This window comes from Pseudophryne corroboree, chromosome 1 (genome assembly GCF_028390025.1).
Source record: "Pseudophryne corroboree isolate aPseCor3 chromosome 1, aPseCor3.hap2, whole genome shotgun sequence".
Lineage (NCBI taxonomy): Eukaryota > Metazoa > Chordata > Amphibia > Anura > Myobatrachidae > Pseudophryne > Pseudophryne corroboree.
The window spans coordinates 451753128-451775825 of NC_086444.1; positions in this window are offsets into that span (position 1 = coordinate 451753128).

Genomic DNA, 22698 nt, shown 5'->3' on the forward strand with positions numbered 1-22698 from the left:
TTCCCGTAGAGGAAGAGGCCAGGGATCTTCTATGAAGAAATCTTGAAGAACTGGATACCAAGCCCTCCTTGGTTAGACCGGAACAATGAGGATCGCCAGAACCTCTGTTCTCCTTACGTTTATCACCTTCAGCAGAGTGAAAGTGACACATAGACCGACTGAAAACCCCCAAGGTGTCACGAGGGCGTCTACTGCTATAGTTTGAGTGTCCCTTGACCTGGAACCATATTCCTGAGGTCTCTCGTTGAGGCGAGACGCCAACATGCCCAATTGAGGCACTCCTCAAAGACTTGTCACTTCTGTAAAACTTCTCGATGACGACAGTATTTCTCCCGGATGGAGAGCGCGTCTGCAGAGGAAATCTATTTCTCCGTTGTTTACGTCCGGAACTAAGACTGCTAATATAAAGTTTACCAGTCTTTCCACCTAGCAAAAAACTAATTCAGCTCCTGCCATTGCCGCTTTGCTCCTTGTTCCGCCCTAGCGGCTTACTTACGCCACTGCTGTCAAGTCGTCCGACAGAATGAACCCGGGCAGATCACGAAGAATATGTTCGTTGAAAATAGCTCTTACTTCAAGAAAGCACATTGTAGACCAGCTTCGCAGCTTGACCTTTTCCTCTGGAAATACTTTCCATGCAAGGACTGCTCCCCAGCCTCGGAGATCCGCATACATGGACACCAGGATCTAATCCTGGATCCCGAACCTTCGTCCCTCTAGGAGGCGAAAACTGAGCAGACGCCACAGGAGGGATATCCTGGCCATTAGAATTATATTCCGGTGTATGTGCCGGTGAGATCCGGACCACATTCCCAACAGGTCCCATGAAAACCACTTCTGGCATCTGACCTGCGCACCGAAAAGGCTTCTTAGGCTGCACTCAACTTCTTCATCGACGGAACATATAGATGGATTGGCACTGCAAATCTGATCCGACTCAGGATCCTCAGACCTCTTTCCACAGGAAAACACAGAACCTCAACCGTTCAGTATCTACCCTGATACCACCTCCGACATCTGCATCGTTGGGAACAACAGCCCTTCCCTGTGTTGAAGAACAGTCAGAGAAAGAAACAACGATTTGTACCACTTGTTTCTTGACCTCGCCTCAATCAGGCGAACCTCTCATTACAGAATAACAATGGCTCTTACTATTGAAAGAAAACCATCATACTACCATCACTCCAGTGAAATGGCAAAGACCATCCTGGCTATCCCTCCAGGTAATCTGAATGCGTAAAACAACGCACGTAAACCTTTTTTTTTTTATATATATATATATATAACCAGGACAGTAGAACAAGGCCCTGAACCTGATGCACCTCTGATATGGCGTCGCGTATTACCTCCCCTTCCAGAGGGGAAACGGTAAGATCTATTAGGAAACAGTGAGGGGAAACATCTGTAACTCCAGACATTCCCCCTCTGGATTCTACAATTAACTCACGGGTCCTGGTCTATTCCCGGACCAACTGAAAGGTAGTAGACGAGTCCCCACCGAAGTGGGGTCCAGGCAGATAGACTCAGCACCATGTGGTGGATGTGTGAGAAACAGAAAACGACCTCCGCTTCGGCGAACCTAACAAGGCTGCAGAACACTTACCTTTTCACACTCCATCTGCACAGAAAAGGAAAAAAGAACGGCATCAAACTAGTTGAATCGACTGCATCCCACAAAAGAATGCGTCACCAACCGTTGTGAGGGAATCTAACCCACCAAGCTAGATTTATCAGCAGCATTTGCTGAGATTGACTGAAGTAAGGCATCCCCAAACAGCGGTACACCGACCCAGGGAAAAAACTCCAGTATCACTCGGAGTAAGCCACAGTATTTCCCCGGCTACCTCCTGTATACGCACTGTAGCCTGCCGCAATATATAGAGACAACCCAACATAAGGAAAATCCCCTATCTCTGCAGGATAATTTCATCGGATGTCCTTCCGAATATAAACACTCCCTCATGTGCATGTAATGCAAATAAATCCAAAGAAAGAACACGGAGGGCATTGCTATATGCCGGCAGTGTCATAAACCTCCTGGCTCTGCAATCTTGGGCTCCTATCAGGCACACAAAGGGTTAGTGAATTTATTGGGAGGGGTTAATAGAATAGTCATCGGAATGTGATTGGAAGTAACTGTAGAGGAGGAGTTAGGATATAAATAGGTAGGGAAGGTTCTAGAAGGTTCAGCCTGACGTTGGACAGAGAAGTACAGTGTGCTCAGCACATATACTATTCACTCCTATTGTCTTTGAATTTCTCTTCATTCTTCCATAACTACAACTATTCTGTTTCTATATTATTCTCTTTGCTCTTCTGCTTTATTTCTATATTGTTCCTTTCTATATTCCTTTCTTTCTCTCGCTGTATATTCTGAATAAATATCCCCCCCCCCACCTGTATTTATGGAGCCCCTCGCTGTCACCTCTACCAGGCTGCGTAGAGCGATTAATGCCCCTGCCCGTTACCTCTCGTCACCCGGCCGGGAGCTGGCGTCAGGCGGCGGGGCCGTGGACGGGGCCGGAGCGCCTCTTCCTGTACGCGGCCGCGCTGTTTCCGGCCGGGTGCGGCAGGAGGGAGTGTGCGCGGTGACGGGTCGTCTCTCCCCGCGCGCTACCTCGCGGGCTCCGGCAGGAGTCGGGTAGCGGGCAGCGCGGGGAGGGGCGGGGGGGGGAGCAGGTCGCGGGCGCTCGCGGCTGCGGGCGCCCGTGTCTGACACTGTGGCGTCGGCAATTAGGGGCAGGGGCTGTCCCAGGGACCGGGCTGCGATCTGTGGCCTTTCAGGTTCTATGGGACGGGCCCCTGCTGCAGTGGCCGCTGGGTGCGTGTCTCGGCTGAGACGCGGGGGGGCTGTTAGGGAGGATGGCAGAGCCGGGGGCAGTAGGGCCAGCTCTGGGCGAGTGTCAGCTCGGGAGCGACCGGCAGGGCGTGCTTCCGGCAATGGATCGCGCAATGGCGCATCTGGTGGAGGGGGCGGAGCGGTTGCTCCGAGCAGCGCACTTAGGGCCAGGCGGCCCGCGGCCAGGGGTGACCCTCCTATAGGTGAAAGGGGGACGCAGGAGTCCGGGTCTGCTGACTCGGATGTGGGGGTCAATGCTAGGGCCCGCAGGAGAATTAGGCGCCAGGGGCAGCATGGGAGCAGCAGCTCAGTATCAGGCAGCAGCGTCTCTTCCACGGAGATAGGAGTGCTATGGGATGACCCCATTGTGGCGTGTGCGCCCACCTCTCATAATAGGAGGGGATCAGCTCCCTCTTTGAGGGATGGACGGTCGTATGCCGCAGTGGTTAGGTCTCCGGCCAGGAGTGGGACAAGGAGACAGAGGGCTCCGGACGGTGGGCGAGCGCCAGGGGCGTCAGTGGATGCTTCAGGCGCGTCGGCTATATGCGCGGCGGTAGTGGCGGCCTTGGTCCCCCTGCTTACCACCGGACCCGGTGGTGCGCTGGGGGGTGGCGAGGTGGATGCTGGGACGGTGTCGTCCCGAATAGTGCGTGCATTGGAGCAGGCACTGGCCTCCGCGCTAGCAGGCCCATCGGGTAATGGTTCGCTTGCAGCTCCTAGTGCCAGCAATGTTTCTGGGGGGGGACGGGTGTGTTAACCTCTTTCACATCTGCAGCAGCGGTTAATCGACCTGACGAAGACGGGATGGATCGAGACCGGGCTTCAGATTCCAGAGAGGGCACGGCTGTGGAAGGACGGGCAGCTGGCACGTCAGGTGAGTCCGCGTCTGACCCCGATTGGGTCGGCTCTGCAGCGAGCGTTGCGAGTGCGTCTTCATCTGCTTCGCAGGGGTCCTCTTCCTCTGCATATGACCGAAGGCGTAGGCATAGACGGCGCAGGAGGGCGCGACACGAAACTAGTTTGTCCTCCATGTCCTTGGAATCTTCTAGGGATCGGAGGCGCGGCTCCAGGCAGTGGCCGAAAGTAACCTCACCGCTGACCACAAAGTTCCCACCATTGGTTACAATGGAGCGCATAGGCGCTACATTGTATCACTGCCGTGTGCTGCCTGACATACACTACAGGAGCACACAGCCAATCAGGAGGGTGCCACGACGTGGCGCTCCCTGATTGGCTGAAGGAACCGTCTTAGACAGAAGTAAGGGGGGGTTCCTGGCAGTCGGGGAAAGGGGTCCCATGTGAAAACATGGGGCCCCTTTTCAGTGCGTGGTCGGGGGTCCGTTTTTTTATTTTGCAAAGTACGTGGATCACAAATAGAACAAAAGAGGACCGATCTACACTGGATTATGTGAGTATAATTTTTCCAACAGGTACCCCATGGATTCTACATGGAGAAGAGGACCGACCCTCGTGTGAACATAGGTAAGTATGTATGTTTGGAGGTGTGGATGTATGAATTAAACTTTTACTTTCAAGGTGTGTGTCTTCTGTTTTTATTGGGGTATTTTTTTAGTAGTAGTACTACAGGTACCAGCGGGCCCGGTTTTCCACCGCATGCTGGTACTTGTGGTTCTCCAAGTACCAGCTTGCGGGGGAGGCTTGCTGGGACTTGTAGTACTGCTACTAAAAAACAATATTCAAATTTTGACAAAAAGGCTATCAGCCCCCCATCCGCCGCCCTTGGATGGGGGGGGACAGCCTTGGGCTTCACCCCTGGCCCTTGGGTGGCTGGAGGGGGGGACCCCTTGATTGAAGGGGTCCCCACTCCTCCAGGGTACCCCGGCCAGGGGTGACTAGTTGGGTATGTAATGCCAGGGCCGCAGGGACCAATATAAAAGAGTCCCCCGGCTGTGGCATTATGTATCTGGCTAGTGGAGCCCGGTGCTGGTTTCAGAAATACGGGGGACCCCTACGCTTTTTGTCCCCCGTATTTTTGGAACCAGGACCAGGCGCAGAGCCCGGTGCTGGTTGATTAAATATGGGGGAACCCCGGTCACTTTTTCCCCCATATTTTTTAAACCAGGACCGGCTCAAAGAGCCCGAGGCTGGTTTTGCTTAGGAGGGGGGACCCCACGCATTTTTTTTAAAAAATTTTAACAATGTTTTATTTTTTACGAAAGGTGCACAATGAAGCCCAGCACGGATCTCACAGATCCGGCAGAGATTCATTGTGTTAAAGTCGCCAGTGTTTTACAATTCACTCCCGTAAAACACTGCCAAAAAATACGAATGACATCGACAAATACGAAAATGCAGAATACGACAGCTTAGTAAATTAGTCGTAATAAATTCAAAAAGTTGCAATTTTACACTTTCGATGTCATTCGTGATTGAACTTTAACCTCATTCGGAAAAATACGAATTTTAGTAAATATACCCCATGGACTCCAGGAAAGGTGTGGAAGGCCTACCCTTCACAGGAGAGGCCTTATTTGGAGATTAAGTAGACAATTCGATCTCCAAAGCTACTGCGGGTAAGATCACGTATCTTCCTTCTGCAGCTCCCCCATCCAGGAAGGATTACTCAGGACCTAATCTACAGTCCTTTTGAACTGCCAAGTTCAAGGGCAAAACCAGAGGTTCTTCTACAGCTACCAGAAGCGCTAGAGGTAAACCACAAAAAACAGCAACTGCAGGTTGACAGGAACAGAGCTCAAGTTCTGCTTCCTCAAAGCCTTCAGCATGACGGTGGACCGTGATGCCTGGAAGACCGGCAAGTGGGAGCCCGACTAAAAATTTTCAGTCACATCTGGACAACATCATGCCAGGTTCCCTGGGTCATAGATCTTATTTCCCAGGGCTATAGACTGGAGTTTCAGGAGCTCCCACCTAACAGATTCTTCAAATCAGGCTTACCAGTTTCACAGGAAGCAAGTATAACCTTACAGGACGCCATTCAAAAACTGGTACAGACTCAGGTCATTGTTCCAGTTCCACCTCATCTGCAAAACAGGGGATATTATTCCAAACTGTTTGTAGTACTGAAACTGAATGGTTCGGTAAGGACGATTTTGAACCTCAAGTCATTGAACCCGTACTTACGAGTGTTCGAATTCAAGATGGAGTCTCTGAGAGCAGTGATCTCAGGTCTGGAGGAGGGGGAATTCCTAGTGTCTCTGGATATCAAGGATGCGTACCTTCACATTCCGTGGCTGCCTCATCAGGCTTATCTACAGTTTGCACTGCAGGACTGTCACTACCAGTTCCAGGCCCTGCCATTTGGTCTCTCCACGGCACTGAAAGTGTTCACCAAGGTGATGGCAGAGATGATGTTTCTACTCTGCAAACAGGGAGTGAACATAATTACGTACCTGGACGATCTTCTGTTAAAGGCACCATCCAGGGAGCGGTTGATGGACAGTATTCGCCTCTCAACCAGACTACTCCTGGATCACGGGTGGATTCTGAACTTACCAAAATCTCACCTGGAACTGACGCAGAGACTTTCCTTTCTGGGAATGATACTGGACACGGAATCTCAGAGAGTGTTCCTTCCTGCAAAGAAGGCTATGGAAATCCAGACGATGGTTCAGGCTGTCCTGAAGCCAACACAGATCTTGGTGCATCTGTGCATTCGCCTTCTGGGGAAAATGGTGGCCTCTTATGAAGCGCTTCAGTACGGAATAGGGAAGCCAATCCCGCGCCATTTTTTCAATCCCGGGTATCGGGATTGAAAAATGGCCATTCCCGGGATTGGCATTTTGCTATGTGGCCGCCCCCTCGCCCCACCCCGCACACATAGTAGTCAGTAAATTAGAAAAGGCAGACCAAGGCGGGCCCTGATGTGCCCCCGTTGTTACAAACTGACTGGGGGGTACAGAACCCCCAAAACCTGAATCCTCCACAGCCATGTTATCCTCAAATGAATCATAACTGCGCACGGCGGAATCAGCCCCAGACCCATCGCCCCCTGTAGCTGACATGATATGAAAGCGTAAACCACGGGTGACACAGTACAATGGCCCTCATTCTGAGTTGTTCGCTCGCTAGCAGATTTTAGCAGCATTGCACACGCTAGGCCGCCGCCCTCTGGGAGTGTATCTTAGCATAGCAGAATTGCGAATGAAAGACTAGCAGAATTGCGAATAGAAAATTCTCAGCAGTTTCTGAGTAGCTCGAGACTTACTCCTACACTGCGATCAGCTGAGCCCGTTTCGTTCCTGGTTTGACGTCACAAACACGCCCTGCGTTCGGCCAGCCACTCCCCCGTTTCTCCAGACACTCCCGCGTTTTATCCTGGCACGCCTGCGTTTTCCCGCACACTCCCAGAAAACGTTCAGTTTCCGCCCAGAAACACCCACTTCCTGTCAATCACACTCCGATCACTTCAACGATGAAAATTCTTCGTTCGGACGTGAGTAAATCTACTAAGTTTTGTGCTAAAATACTTAGCGCATGCGTACCATGCACATTTTTGCCTTAATGGCTCCGTTGCGAAAATCGGCAACGAGCGAACAACTCGGAATGACCCCCAATATCAGCAGATAAAATACCTAACACAACCCCCCCGTGCAGTGTGACAGCACAAACAGAGGATTTTTGAGGTAAAATATGACTGAAAAACAAAGAGAAAAATACAAAATACATATATCCTGTGAAATACCTATATTATCTAATAATTATCTGACGCATGGAGCCCCCTCAGGAAACAGAATATAGGGATAGCAGTAGGAGTGAGATACACTGAGTAGAGATCACCCAACAGCTATATGCACACACACACAGTCACATGTACAATGTAGGAATTATGACAAACAATAAAACTGCACTGAACTAGCAATACTATTACTGAGTAAAGCTATGTATATAAACAGATATATCAATGCACAGTAAAACTGGATGAATATCACAGGGTACTTGTACTAAATAACCCTGAAGTATGCACTTGTTCTTAACTAACACTGTCTAGACGACATGTAGAATACTTGTGTCCTGTAAATGCACAGCGCTGATGATGCAGGCGGCTTTACAGAGGAGGCATCACCCAGCAGTCCCAGAATCAGCGCAGCTGTGTGTAATGGCACCCAAACGCTGACAGGGAGTGAGGGAGACAGAGAGATGCAGCTCCAGGGCGGAAACATTTACTCTAAATGGTGCCCAGGGGCTGGGGGAGGGGCTACAGGCCAGAGCCTTATCCCTTTGCTGGACTTCACTACCGGGTGCTGCGGGCCTTAATTAAATGGATTATAGCCAATTTCCGACCTGTGCCCTTGCCCTGGTTGTCTAGTGGGGTTCCTGTACTGCCACAGTGTCCACGCTAGCGCGCGCGGGCCGCCTCCTAATGGCCGTGGCGGATCGCGATTTCCAGCGGGTCCCATCTGGGGGACCCTCTTACCTCCTCCCTGAGTGCGGCCACGCGATCCCGGAGAACTTCGGTTAATGTGTGTGCCCTGGGTGAAGAACCGGAGCCTCCGCTATAAGTACCTGGCAACCAGGGATGCAGGAGTATACAGCACCGCTGGGGGAGGTGATGGAGCTGCAGCAGGAGATATCAGTATTATATCTAGCACTTTTTAGAGTGCCTCTGCTGCAGCCCTTGAAGACTTTTATCTTCTTTAAAATAGCTCTTCTTAGGGCTGCTGGAGCAGCCCTGCCTGTTAGGTGCCTGCACTGCAGGCACCAACTTACAAACTGAGCTCCTGTGCACGGATGCGGGGTTATAGAGGAGGCGGCGCTGAGCATCCTGGGAACAGTCAGTCAAATCTTTTAACCTGTTGGTGCCTCGGATCAAGATCCTACTTTACATCCCGATGTTATACCCCGCTGCAAAAAGACTGGATGTATATCCCAGAGTACTTGTACTAAATAACCCTGAATGTATGCCCTTGTTCTTAACTAACACTGTCTAAAAGACATGTACAATACTTAAGTGTCCTGTAAATGCTCAGCGCTGATGATGCAGGCGGCATTACAGAGGAGACAGTGCCCAGCAGTCACAAAGTCAGCTCAGCATGTGTGTAATGGCGCCCAAGCGCTGACAGGGAGTGAGGGCGACAGAGAGATGCAGCTCCAGGGCAGGAACATTAGCAGTAAATGGCGCCTGGGGCTGGGGGGAGGGGCTACAGGTCAGAGTCTTATCCCCTTGCTGGACTTCACCACTAAGCACTGCAGGCATTAGCAAAACGGATTATGAGGTAATCCGACCTGTGCCCTTGCCCTGGTGGTCTACTGGGGTCCCTGTGCGGCCACAGTATCCACGCCAGCGCACGCGGTCCGTCTCCTAAAGCCTGCGCGGGATCGCAATTTCCATTGGGATCGAATCGGTATAGCAAGCTGCCTAACACCTTGAGTGGTGCACTAACTTTCCTTAAGATTTTGACTATATAGTAAAAAACTTACAGCTTTATATCACCGTGTCTACACACCTTTAAGTGTGTGGTACAGAAGTATATACAGTCATTAAGTATACACTATAGGGTCAACAGTCAAAAGGTCGACAATTTTTGTGTGTGTGTGTGTTTCAAACATTTTTTTTACCCAGATTTGTTGAAATGCATCCGCTCGCCACACTTCGGGCTCGGTGGCTCACTCAGCTCCGCTTGCCACAAGGTTACTAAAGGTAATTGTGACATGGATAGTAAATGAGGAAAAAATTGTACAAACACGACAAAACCCCTAAAAAACGGGTCAACCTTTTGACCGTCGACCTTTTAACTGTCTATAAACCACCTCACAAGTCTTAAAATTTCAGAGATCAAGATAGCTCAACTCAGTGTTTTAATAGCATTGCTATCTAAGGTGACTTGGTGTGAAGGAAAAAGAAGACTCTATATATCATAGGAAAAAGAATCCAAAACGGTATCATGTTGATTAGTCTAAAATCTACTATTTATAAGATATGCATTAAAATAAAAGGAACAACACAGACACACATACACATAAAAAAATCGGATTTTGGTACCTACCGGTAAATCCTTTTCTCCTAGTCCGTAGAGGATGCTGGGGGCTCCAAAAGGACCATGGGGTATAGACGGGATCCGCAGGAGCTTGGGCACACTGAAAAGACTTTAACTGGGTGTGAACTGGCTCCTCCCTCTATGCCCCTCCTCCAGACCTCAGTTACAGGAACTGTGCCCAGGAGAGACGGACATTTTGAGGAAAGGATTTTTGTTTAAAGTAAGGGCTACAACATACCAGCCCACACCACAAACATACCGTACAACCGGAGTAACAGTAAACCAGATAACAGTATGAATTAACAACAGCAACAAGCTGAAACCAATAAATACACAACCCGTGTATAAACTAATTTAACCCGCAAGAATGCACTGCAAGTAACAGTCCGCACTGGGATGGGCGCCCAGCATCCTCTACGGACTAGGAGAAATAGATTTACCGGTAGGTACCAAAATCCTATTTTCTCTTACGTCCTAGAGGATGCTGGGGACTCCAAAAGGACCATGGGGTCTATACCAAAGCTCCAGACCGGGCGGGAGAGTGCGGACGACTCTGCAGCACCGATTGAGCAAACATGAGGTCCTCCTCAGCTAGGGTGTCAAACTTGTAAAACTTAGCAAAAGTGTTTGAACCCGACCAAATAGCTGCTCGGCAAAGCTGAAGTGCCGAGACCCCTCGGGCAGCCGCCCAAGATGAGCCCACCTTCCTGGTAGAGTGGGCCTTTACTGTTATGATCCAGACACTCAGGTCAGGGGAGATCTTATACTGTGAGACCTGAGTACCAGGATGTAATGCTGGAAAGGGGAAACGGAATGGGAATAGCCCCTGGCGCCCTACCTCCGTTGTCTTACCCGTGCTGTCAGTTCACTCTTGCAAGACTATGGTTTCTTGGGCCCATGGCAGCCGCGTTTGAAGGGCGGATTACGTCTGCCCAACTCTGATGCCCCCTCAGGTCTTAAGGAGAGACAAAGAGTGAACCGAGGCAGGGTAATAACAAGGGGCCCTCTAACTAATAAACAAGGCCAGGGGCTACTGGCTAACCTGAAACTAAAAGTATGCGCGGCTTACCGCCAGGGAAAAGAACAACTAAAATAATCCACTTGTCCACTCTCCTACACGGCACCGCCGAGTACCGGAGAGGACTATGGAAGCAGAAACCTCCGCAAATGCTCCAATGCAAGAAAATAATACTAAAGCAGCCTAGGCCGTAACACGCGGCAGGGCCGCCACTCACGAAACCAAGTGGATCCTAAATCGACTGCCACAGGTAAATGAGGACCAGGAGAACTCCTTGGAACCAGATGACAAACTCCAAGATTCAGGGACTCAGAGAACTGGAGAGACCGGACACAGCAGACCAGGAACAGACGTTCACCAAACATGAGCAGCATGCAGGAAGCTATCACCGGCGTCTGTGTGAGGCACTGAGGAGGCATTTAACAGGGAAACCTCCAATAAGAGCACAGAGCCTAATTACAAAAAATGTCGTGCAGCTGCCTTGCTGCACGACCAGAGAACATGTGTGAACACTTTAATAATCAATCCCTGCAACGGGGAACGCGGTCCGCCTGTGGCGTCCCCGTTGCTAAGGTCCCAGCGGCTCGGCGCGCCCAGCGTCCTATCATTGCTAGGGACCCGGCGGCTCAGCACGCACGGCGTCCCTAGTTGCTAGGCACCGGGCGGGCAAGGAGGAGGGTGCAGCGGCCGCGGTCGTCGCTCGGAGACGGACCGAGCGACGCCACGGACCGCGGCGCCTAACATTTACTGACTTCGGCACCGGTAGGCCAGCTGAAGAATGAGCTTGCTGAATCGTACTACAAATCCAGCGTGCAATAGTCTGTTTCGAAGCAGGATGACCAATCTTGTTGGAAGCATACAGGACAAACAGCGCCTCTGTCTACCTGGCAACAGCCGTTCTGGCGACGTAGATTTTTAAAGCTCTCACAACATCCAGAGACTTTGGAACTGCCACAGCATCCGTAGCCACGGGTACTACAATAGGTTGGTTAATGTGGAACGAAGAAATCACCTTCGGCAGAAACTGTTGACAAGTCTTTATTTCCGCTCTATCCAAATGGAAAATCAAGTACGGGCTCTTATGAGATAAGGCCGCCAACTCTGACACTCGCCTGGCAGACGCCAGAGCCAACAGCATGACTACCTTCCAAGTGAGAAACTTTAACTCAACCTTACGCAAAGGTTCAAACCAGGAAGACATAAGAACCTGCAAGACCACCTCAAGATCCCATGGTGCCACAGGGGGCACAAACGGAGGATGGATATGCATCATTCCTTTCACAAAAGTCTGAACCTCTGGAAGGACAGCCAATTCTTTTTGAAATAAAATAAAATAAAGATAAAGCCGAAATCTGCACTTTGATGGAGCCTAATTTCAGGCCTGCATCGACGCCTGCCTGCAAAAAATGGAGAAACCGACCTAAGTGGAATTCTTCCGCAGGAGCCCTGTTAGTCTCACACCACGAAACATACTTTCTCCAAATATGGTGATAATGTTTCGCCGTAACCTCCTTCCTAGCCTTAAGGAGAGTGGCAATGACCTCCCCGGGAATACCTTTTCGAGCTAAGATTTGGCGCTCAACTTCCATGCCGTCAAACGCAGCCGCTGTAAGTCTGGAAACACGCATGGTCCCTGCAATAACAGGTCCTCTCTTAGAGGAAGCGGCCACGAATCTTCCACAAGTAATTCCTGACGATCCGGATACCAGGCCCTTCTTGGCCAATCTGGAACGACGAGAATCGCCTGAACCCTTGCTCGTCGACTGATTCCCAGTACCTTTGGAATGAGAGGAAGTGGAGGGAACACATACACCGACTGGAACACTCACGGAGTCACCAGGGCGTCCACTGCACTGGCTTGGGGGTCCCTTGACCTGGAACAATACCTCGGAAGCTTCTTGTTGAGGCGAGATGCCATCATGTCGATCAGCGGAATTCCCTAACGCTTCGTCACTTTTGCAATGGATCTCCTGGATGGAGATCGTGTCTGCTGAGGAAATCTGCTTCCCAGTTGTCCACTCCCGGAAGGAAGACTGCTGACAGGGCGCTCACGTGTTGTTCTGCCCAGCGAAGGATTCTTGTGGCCTCCGCAATAGCCGCCCTGCTACTTGTTACGCCTTGACGGTTTATATGCGCCACCACTGTGATGTTGTCCGACTGTACGAGGACAGGACGACCCTGAAGTAGGCTTCTTGCTTGTAGCAGGCCGTTGTAAATGGCTCTTAACTCGAGAACATTTATGTGGAGACAAGCTTCCTGTAGCGACCATTTCCCCTGGAAATTTCTTCCTTGGGTGACTGCGCCCCAGCCTCGGAGACTTGCATCTGTTGTCAGTAGTACCCAGTCCTGGACACCGAACCGGTGCCCTCCTAGGAGGTGAGAACTTTGTAGCCGCCACAGGAGAGAAATCCTGGCCTTGGAAGATAGACTTTTCTTCCGGTGCATGTGCAGGTGAGACCCGGACCATTTGCTCAGCAGGTCCCACTGAAACACCCGGGCATGAAACCTGCCAAATGGAATGGCTTCGTACGCCTCAACCATTTTTCTCAGAACCCGAGTACAGTGATGAATCGACACACTTGTCGGCCTCAGAAGTTCCCTGACCATCGTCTGCAGTTCCAGAGCTTTTTCTTCCGGAAGAAACACTCTCCGTAACTCCGTGTCCAGAATCATGCCCAGAAAAGGCAGCCGAGTGGTCAGAATCAACTGAGATTTTGTCAAATTTAGCACCCAACCGTGCTGTCGCAGAACCGACAGTGACAAACTCACACTTCTCAGCAACCGTTCCTTGGACCTCGCCTTTATCAGGAGATCGTCCAAGTACGGGATAATGGTAACCCCTTGCTTGCGAAGGAGAACCATCATTTCTGCCATGACCTTGGTGAAAATCCTCGGGGCCGTGGAAAGCCCAAACGGCAACGTCTGAAAGTGGTAATGAGAATCCTGTATCACAAACCTGAGGAAGGCTTGATGCGGAGGATATATTGGGACGTGTAAGTAGGCATCCTTTATGTCGACTGACGCCATAAAATCGCCCCCTTCTAGGCTGGAAATCACAGTTCGAAGAGATTCCATCTTGAACTTGAAAACTTTCAAGTATGGATTGAGGGATTTTAGGTTCAGAATCGGTCTGACCGAACCGTCCGGTTTCTGTACAACAAAGAGGCTCGAGTAGAACCCCTTCCCCCGCTGGGACGGGGGAACGGGAACAATGACCCTCTGTTGACACAACTTTTGTATTGCTGCCAGCACCACCTCCCTGTCCGGAAGAGACACTGGTAAGGCCGAAATGAAAAACCGGTGAGGGGGCACCTCCTGAAACTCCAGCTTGTATCTCTGAGATACAATCTCTAGGACCCAAGGATCCAGGCCTGATTGAATCCAGACCTGACTGAAGATTCGGAGACGCCTTCCATTTTTCCCTGTCATCAGAGGGGAAAGGATACGCCATGTAAATTCTCTTGGGAATCTGCCACCTCTTGTCCGGCGACTCCCAAGCCTTTTCACAAAGAGTATTCATTTCATGAGAAGGGGGAAACTTCACCTCAGGTTTTTTCCCTTTGAACAAATAAATCCTTGTTTCCTGCACCGCAGGTTCATCAGAAATGTGTAAAAATAAGAATTTACTCACCGGTAATTCTATTTCTCGTAGTCCGTAGTGGATGCTGGGAACTCCGTAAGGACCATGGGGAATAGCGGGCTCCGAAGGAGGCTGGGCACTCTAGAAAGATCTTAGACTACCTGGTGTGCACTGGCTCCTCCCACTATGACCCTCCTCCAAGCCTCAGTTAGGACACCGTGCCCGGACGAGCGTACACAATAAGGAAGGATTTTGAATCCCGGGTAAGACTCATACCAGCCACACCAATCACACCGTATAACTCGTGATATGAAACCCAGTTAACAGTATGAAACAACTGAGCCTCTCAACAGATGGCTCAACAATAACCCGATTTAGTTAACAATAACTATGTACACGTATTGCAGATAAACCGCACTTGGGATGGGCGCCCAGCATCCACTACGGACTACGAGAAATAGAATTACCGGTGAGTAAATTCTTATTTTCTCTGACGTCCTAGTGGATGCTGGGAACTCCGTAAGGACCATGGGGATTATACCAAAGCTCCCAAACGGGCGGGAGAGTGCGGATGACTCTGCAACACCGAATGAGAGAACTCCAGGTCCTCCTCAGCCAGGGTATCAAATTTATAGAATTTTGCAAACGTGTTTGCCCCTGACCAAGTAGCAGCTCGGCAAAGTTGTAAAGCCGAGACCCCTCGGGCAGCCGCCCAAGATGAGCCCACCTTCCTTGTGGAATGGGCATTGACAGATTTTGGCTGTGGCAGGCCTGCCACAGAATGTGCAAGCTGAATTGTACTACAAATCCAACGAGCAATAGTCTGCGTAGAAGCAGGAGCACCCAGCTTGTTGGGTGCATATAGGATAAACAGCGAGTCAGATTTTCTGACTCCAGCCGTTCTGGAAACATATATTTTCAGGGCCCTGACCACGTCTAACAACTTGGAGTCCTCCAAGTCCCTAATAGCCGCAGGCACCACAATATGCTGGTTCAGGTGAAACGCTGACACCACCTTAGGGAGAAACTGGGGACGAGTCCTCAATTCTGCCCTATCCATATGGAAAATCAGATAAGGGCTTTTACATGATAAAGCCGCCAATTCTGATACTCGCCTGGCCGAAACCAAGGCCAATAACATGACCACTTTCCAAGTGAGATATTACAGATCCACGGTCTTTAGTGGTCCCAAGGTGCCACAGGAGGCACAAACGGGGGCTGAATATGCAGCACTCCTTTTATAAATGTCTGAACTTCAGGTACTGAAGCTAGTTCTTTTTGAAAGAAGATCGACAGAGCCGAGATCTGTACCTTAATGGAACCTAATTTAAGGCCCATAGTCACTCCTGCTTGCAGGAAATGCAGAAAACGACCTAGTTGAAATTCCTCTGTTGGGGCCCTTTCGGCCTCACACCATGCAACATATTTCCGCCATATGCGGTGATAATGATTTGCTGTAATCTCTTTCCTGGCTTTAGTAAGCGTAGGAATGACTTCCTCCGGAATGCCCTTTTCCTTCAGGATCCGGCGTTCAACCGCCATGCCGTCAAACGCAGCCGCGGTAAGTTTTGGAACAGACAGGGCCCATGCTGCCGCAGGTCCTGTCTGAGTGGCAGAGGCCATGGGTCCTCTGATATAAATTCTTGAAGTTCTGGGTACCAAGCTCTTCTTGGCCAGTCCGGAACAACGAGTATCGTTCTTACTCCTCGCCTTCTTATTATTCTCAGTACCTTTGGTATGAGAGGCAGAGGGGAGAACACATAAACCGACTGGTACACCCACGGTGTTACCAGAGCGTCCACAGCTATCGCCTGAGGGTCCCTTGACCTGGCGCAATATCTTTTATAGCTTTTTGTTGAGGCGGGACGCCATCATGTCCACCTGTGGCCTTTCCCACTGGTGTACAATCCTTTGGAAGACTTCTGGAGGAAGTCCCCACTCTCCCGGGTGGAGGTCGTATCTGTTGAGAAGATCTGCTTCCCAGTTGTCCACTCCGGGAATGAACACTGCTGACAGTGCTAACACATGATTTTCCGCCTATCGGATAATCCTTGTGGCTTCTGCCATCGCCATCCTGCTTCTTGTGCCGCCCTGTTGGTTTACATGGGCGACTGCCGTGATGTTGTCTGATTGGATCAGTACCGGCTGGTTTTGAAGCAGAGGCCTTACAGGCCTCAGGGCATTGTAAATGGCCCTCAGGTCCAGAATATTTATGTGTAGGGAAATCACCTGACTTGACCAAAGTCCCTGGAAGTTTCTTCCCTGTGTGACTGCCCCCCAGCCTCAAAGGCTGGTATCCATGGTCACTAGGACCTAGTCCTGTATGCCGAACCTGCGGCCCTCTTGAAGATGGGCACTCTGCAGCCACCACAGTAGAGATACCCTGGTCCTCGGAGACAGGGTTATCAGCCTATGCATCGGAAGATGCGATCCGGACCACTTGTCCAACAGGTCCCTCTGAAAAGTTCTTGTATGGAACCTGCCTAATGGGATTGCTTCGTAGGAAGCTACCATTTTTCCCAGGACTCGCGTGCAATGATGCACCGCTACCTGTTTTGGCTTCAGGAGGTCTCTGACTAGAGATGACAACTCCTTGGCTTTCTCCTCCGGGAGAAACACTATTTCTGGTTTATGTCCAGAACCATCCCCAGGAACAGTAGACGTGTCATAGGAACCAGCTGTGACTTTGGACTGTTTAGAATCCAACCGTGCTGTTGTAGCACTTTCCAAAATAGTGCTACCCCGACTACCAACTGCTCCTTGGACCTCGCCCTTATAAAGAGATTGTCCAAGTACGGGATAATTAAAACTCCCTTTTTTCGAAGGAGTATCATCATTTCGGCCATTACCTTGATAAAACACCCTCGGTGCCATGTACAGTCCAAACGGCAGTGTCTGGATTTGGTAATGGTAATCCTGTACCACAAATCTGAGGTACTCCTGGCGAGGATGGTAAATGGGGACATGCAGGTAAGCATCCTTGATGTCCCGGGATACCATGTAATCCCCCTCGTCCAGGCTTGCAATAACCGCCCTGAGCGATTCCATCTTGAACTTGAATTTTTTTTATGTATGTGTTCAAGGATTTTAATATATAAAATGGGTCACACCGAACCATGCGGTTTCGGTACCCCAAAACGTGTGGAATAGTAACCCCGTCCTTGTTGAAGTAGGGGCACCTTGAGTATTACCTGCTGGGAATACCGCTTATTAATTGCCTCTAGCACAGCCTCCCTGCCTGAGGGAGTTGTCAGCAAGGCATATTTTAGGAAACGGCTGGGGGGAGACATCCCGAATTCCAGCTTGTACCCCTGAAATACTACTTGAAAGAAACAGGGATCCACCTGTGAGCGAGCCCACTAATTGCTGAAATTTTTGAGACGGCCGCCCACCGTACCTGGCTACACCTGTGGAGCACCCGCGTCATGCTGTGGACTCACAGAAAGGGGGGAAGAATTTTGATTCTGGGAACAGGCTGACTGGTGCAGCTTTTTCCCTCTTCCCTTGTCTCTGTACAGAAAGGAAGCGCCATTTGACCCGCTTGCTTTTCTGAAGCCGAAAGGACTGTACCTTTGTCTGTGAGGAAAACCTGAGGTAAAAATATTTCTTCCCAGCAGTTGCTGTGGATACGAGGTCCCAGAGACCATCCCCAAATAATTCCTCACCCTTATAAGGCAGAATCTCTATGCGCTTTTTAAGTCAGCATCACCTGTCCAGTGACAGGTCTCTAATACCCTCCTGACAGAATGGACATTACATTCATTTTGGATGCCAGCCGGCAAAATATCCCTCTGTGCATCCCTCATATATAAGACGACGTCTTTAATATGTTCTCATATTAGCAAACTAGTATGCTTGACAGGGTCACCGACCACGCTGCAGCAGCACGATCTGCAGGTTTCAGTCTAGTACCTGAGTGTGTAAATACAGACTTCAGGATAGCCTCCTGCTTTTTATCAACAGGTACCTTCAAAGTGGCCGTTCCTAAAACGGCAGTGCCACCTTTTTTGACAACCGTGTGAGCGCCTTTTCCACCCTAGGGGATATCTCCCAGCGTAACTTATCCTCCTGGCGGGAAAGGGTACTCCATCAGTAACTTTTTATAAATTACCAGTTTCTTAACGGGGGAACCCACGCTTTTCACACACTTCATTTATTCATCTGATGGGGGAACAAAACACTGCCTGTTTTTTCTCCCCAAACCTAAAACCAATTTTTAGAGGTGCTTGGGTTAATGTCAGAAATGTATAACACATTTTTTATTGCCGGGATCAAGTCACGGATGTTCCTAGTGGATTGTGTATATGTCTCAACATTGTCGACACTGGAGTCAAACTCCGTGTCGACATCTGTGTCTGCCATCTGAGAGAGCGGGCGTTTTTGAGCCCCTGATGGCCTTTGAGACGCCTGGGCAGGCGCGGGCTGAGAAGCCGGCTGTCCCACAGCTGTTACGTCATCCACCCTTTTATATAAGGAGTTGACACTGTCGGTTACTACCTTCCACCTATCCATCCACTCTGGTGTCGGCCTCACAGGGGGCGACATCACATATATCGGCCTCTGTTCCGTCACCATATAAGCCTCCTCATTCAACATGTCGACACAGCCGTACCGACACACCGCAGACACACAGGGAATGCTCTAAACGAGGACAGGACCCACAAAAGCCCTTTGGGGGGACAGAGTGAGAGTATGCCAGCACACACCAGAGCGCTATATAATGCAGGGACTAACTGAGTTATGTCCCCTATAGCTGCTTTTTTTATATATGTATACTGCGCCTAAATTAAATGCCCCCCTCTCTTTTTTAACCCTTTTCTGTGTTGTAAACTGCAGGGGAGAGCTAGGGAGCTTCCCTCCATCGGAGCTGTGAGGGAAAATGGCGCCAGTGTGCTTGAGGGAGATAGCTCCGCCCCTTTTCCGCGGCCTATTCTCCCGCTTTTTTATGGAACCTGGCAGGGGTATTTACCTCATATATAGCCCCTGGGGCTATATATTGAGGTATTTTTGCCAGCCAAGGTGTTTTTATTGCTGCCTCAGGGCGCCCCCCCCCCCAGCGCCCTACACCCTCAGTGACCGGAGTGTGAAGTGTGTGAGAGGAGCAATGGCGCACAGCTGCAGTGCTGTGCGCTACCTTGGTGAAGACTGAGTCTTCATGCCGCCGATTTTCCGGACCATCTTCTTGCTTCTGGCTCTGTAAGGGGGACGGCGGCGCGGCTCCGGGACCGAACACCAAGGACTGGGCCTGCGGTCGATCCCTCTGGAGCTAATGGTGTCCAGTAGCCTAAGAAGCCCAATCCGGCTGCAAGCAGGCGAGTTCGCTTCTTCTCCCCTTAGTCCCTCGCTGCAGTGAGCCTGTTGCCAGCAGGTCTCACTGAAAATAAAAAAATCTAAGACTATTACTTTCTAAGAGCTCAGGAGAGCCCCTAGTGTGCATCCAACCTCGGCCGGGCACGAAATCTAACTGAGGCTTGGAGGAGGGTCATAGTGGGAGGAGCCAGTGCACACCAGGTAGTCTAAGATCTTTCTAGAGTGCCCAGCCTCCTTCGGAGCCCGCTATTCCCCATGGTCCTTACGGAGTTCCCAGCATCCACTAGGACGTCAGAGAAACATCTTTTATAGCCACAATCATGTACTGAATACTCTTAACTAATCGTGGATGTAAAGCAGCCTCAGTGAAATCGACCTCGGAATCAGAATCCGTGTCGGTATCAGTATCTACCACTTGGGTAAACGGCCGCTTTTGCGACCCCGATGGGGTCTGCACCTGAGACAAAGCATCCTCCATGGATTTCCTCCACACCTGTGTCTGCGACTCTGATCTATCTAACCTCTTTGATAAAGAAGCCACATTTGTATTAAGTGTACTTAACAATGTGAGTAAATCAGGTGTCAAGCTGCGCCGACAGAGCCAATTCCAGGCCCGCATCTGATCCCCCAGTAACCTCCTCCGGGGAATAACATTCAGCCTCAGACATGCCGACACTGAGTATCGACACACCGACACACGCACACAATGCCTCAGCTAGGGGACAGGCCCACAAGGAAGCGTGGATAGAAAAACACGGAGGGAGTATGCCAGCTCACACCCCAGCGCCCATATATCACTCCAAATAATATATGTAAATAGCGCTGCTTCAAGGACAATTAAAATGCACCATAAAACTGTGCCCCCCCCCCCCGATTAGCTCCCCGTTACTTGTAGTGGAGCGTTTGGAGGTCCCGGGCCAGCGTCTCATGCAGCCGCGTGTATGAGGGAAAATGGCGCTGGTGAGCCGCGCGACTAATCTCCGCCCCTTCCCGGCGCGCTTCAGCCCGCAAAATTTGAAAACTGAAAATGCCGGCGGGGGCTTGAAAAACGGTGCCGAGGCCCCGAAAAGTCTTCTGCCGGTATCCTAAACCTCAGTAACTGCTGCCTAGGGCGCCCCCCCCAGCGCCCTGCACCCTGTGAGTGCTGTTGGTGAAGTGTGTGGGAGCATGGAGCGCAGCGCTACCGCTGCACTGTACCTCGTTACTGAAGTCTTCTGCCGTCACTGAAGTCTTCTGCCTTCTGCATACTCACCTGGCTTCTTTCTTCTGGCTTCTGTGAGGGGGGTGACGGTGCGGCTTCGGGAACAAGCAGCTAGGCGCACCAAGTGATCGAACCCTCTGGAGCTAATGGTGTCCAGTAGCCGAGAAGCAGAGCCCTTGAAGTAAGAAGAAGTAGGTCCTGCTTCTCTCCCCTCACTCCCACGCTGCAGGGAGCCTGTAGCCAGCAGGTCTCCCTGAAAATAAAAAACCTAACAAAAGTATTTTCTAGAGAAACTCAGGAGAGCTCCCCTAGTGAGTGTCCAGTCAGTCCTGGGCACAAAGTCTAACTGAGGTCTGAAAGAGGGGCATAGAGGGAGGAGCCAGTTCACACCTAGTTAAAGTCTTTTCAGTGTGCCCAAGCTCCTGCGGATCCCGTCTATACCCCATGGTTCTTTTGGAGTACCCAGCATCCTCTAGGATGTAAGAGAAAAGGGAAAATTATGTTCCTGGACAGCGAATAAATGGCGTATAGGTTTCAATAATTTATAGGTTAAACCTATGCAGGTACATTATAAATAGTGCGTGGATTTTATGGACCAAAATATTATTCGGACTGCCCGTATACACACACCAACGCGCCAATATATCTAACGATATATTGGCCGTCGGCTTTACAGCAGGGCTGACGCGATAGGTCTGTGAACTACGGAGTTCACAGACCCATCGCTCGTACACACTGGCTGACGGGCCCGCAATATATCACCCGTTCAAGTGAACGGCCGATATATCGGCCAGTGTGTACGCACCTTTAGGGAAGGTGATATGGCCAGATGACAGTCATCAAGCTTTTAACAGATGAATGCACTTTTGGCACCAACCTACCAATCTCTAGAGCTCTACTGCTGTTTTCCAACAGTAATGGATGTGGATCTGGACTCTGACCCCTCCCCACCATTGATGTCACTTCAAGAGAGTTTTTGCATTAAACACAGGGCCTGATTCTGAGTTGCACACAGTGTCGAAGACGCACACAGTTAGCTGATGTTTTAAGACTGTGCATGCATCCTGATTATTGCGCTTGAAAACACAGAAAAAAACTGGATGCATGGTCTGTGGAATTCAGTGGGATGGCTAAGCAAATGTGGGAGTCTCGCTAGAAGCAGCTCCGTACAAAGACGCACAACCACCCGAACAGACATGTTCAGCCATATGGCCGGTGGATGTTTCTTTGGTGAGACCGATCATCTTGTAGGGTTGGGCAACATGCAGCCCGCGAACCGATCCTGCGTGGCCCACTGTACCCCACCAGTGCGCAATGACAAGCGGCCCGATTGGCTGAGCCACTTGTCATTGCGCTACAGCAGCTCCAAGACGCGGCGCCGCTGAGGAAAGACCGGTCACGTCACAGGGGCTGCTGACCGGGATTTCCTTTTCGACGGCAGGCGCTTGGCGGAGCCAAAGCAGAGGCAGAGTGTGGATCTGTGCAGCGGGCAGCAGCGAATCACCTGGGCAGCTGGACGCCCGGCTATCTCCTGCCCCCTGCCTAACCACCTCGGCCAGCTCTGCCTCATGCCCCTGCTGCAGGTGGAGCATCATGGAGGAACAGCGGCAGCATCCCCCGCACCCTCCCTCCTCCAGGGAGGAGGAGGCAGACCTTGGCCTCCCGGTCACAGTTCCAGCCTCACACCCGAAATTACTGGCGGCACGGCTCCATGGGCTGCACAGCACTTGTTGGGTGACCAGCCTGGATTCCCCTGGCCTGCACCTGGGTCCCGCATGTGACGCCCTGCAGCTC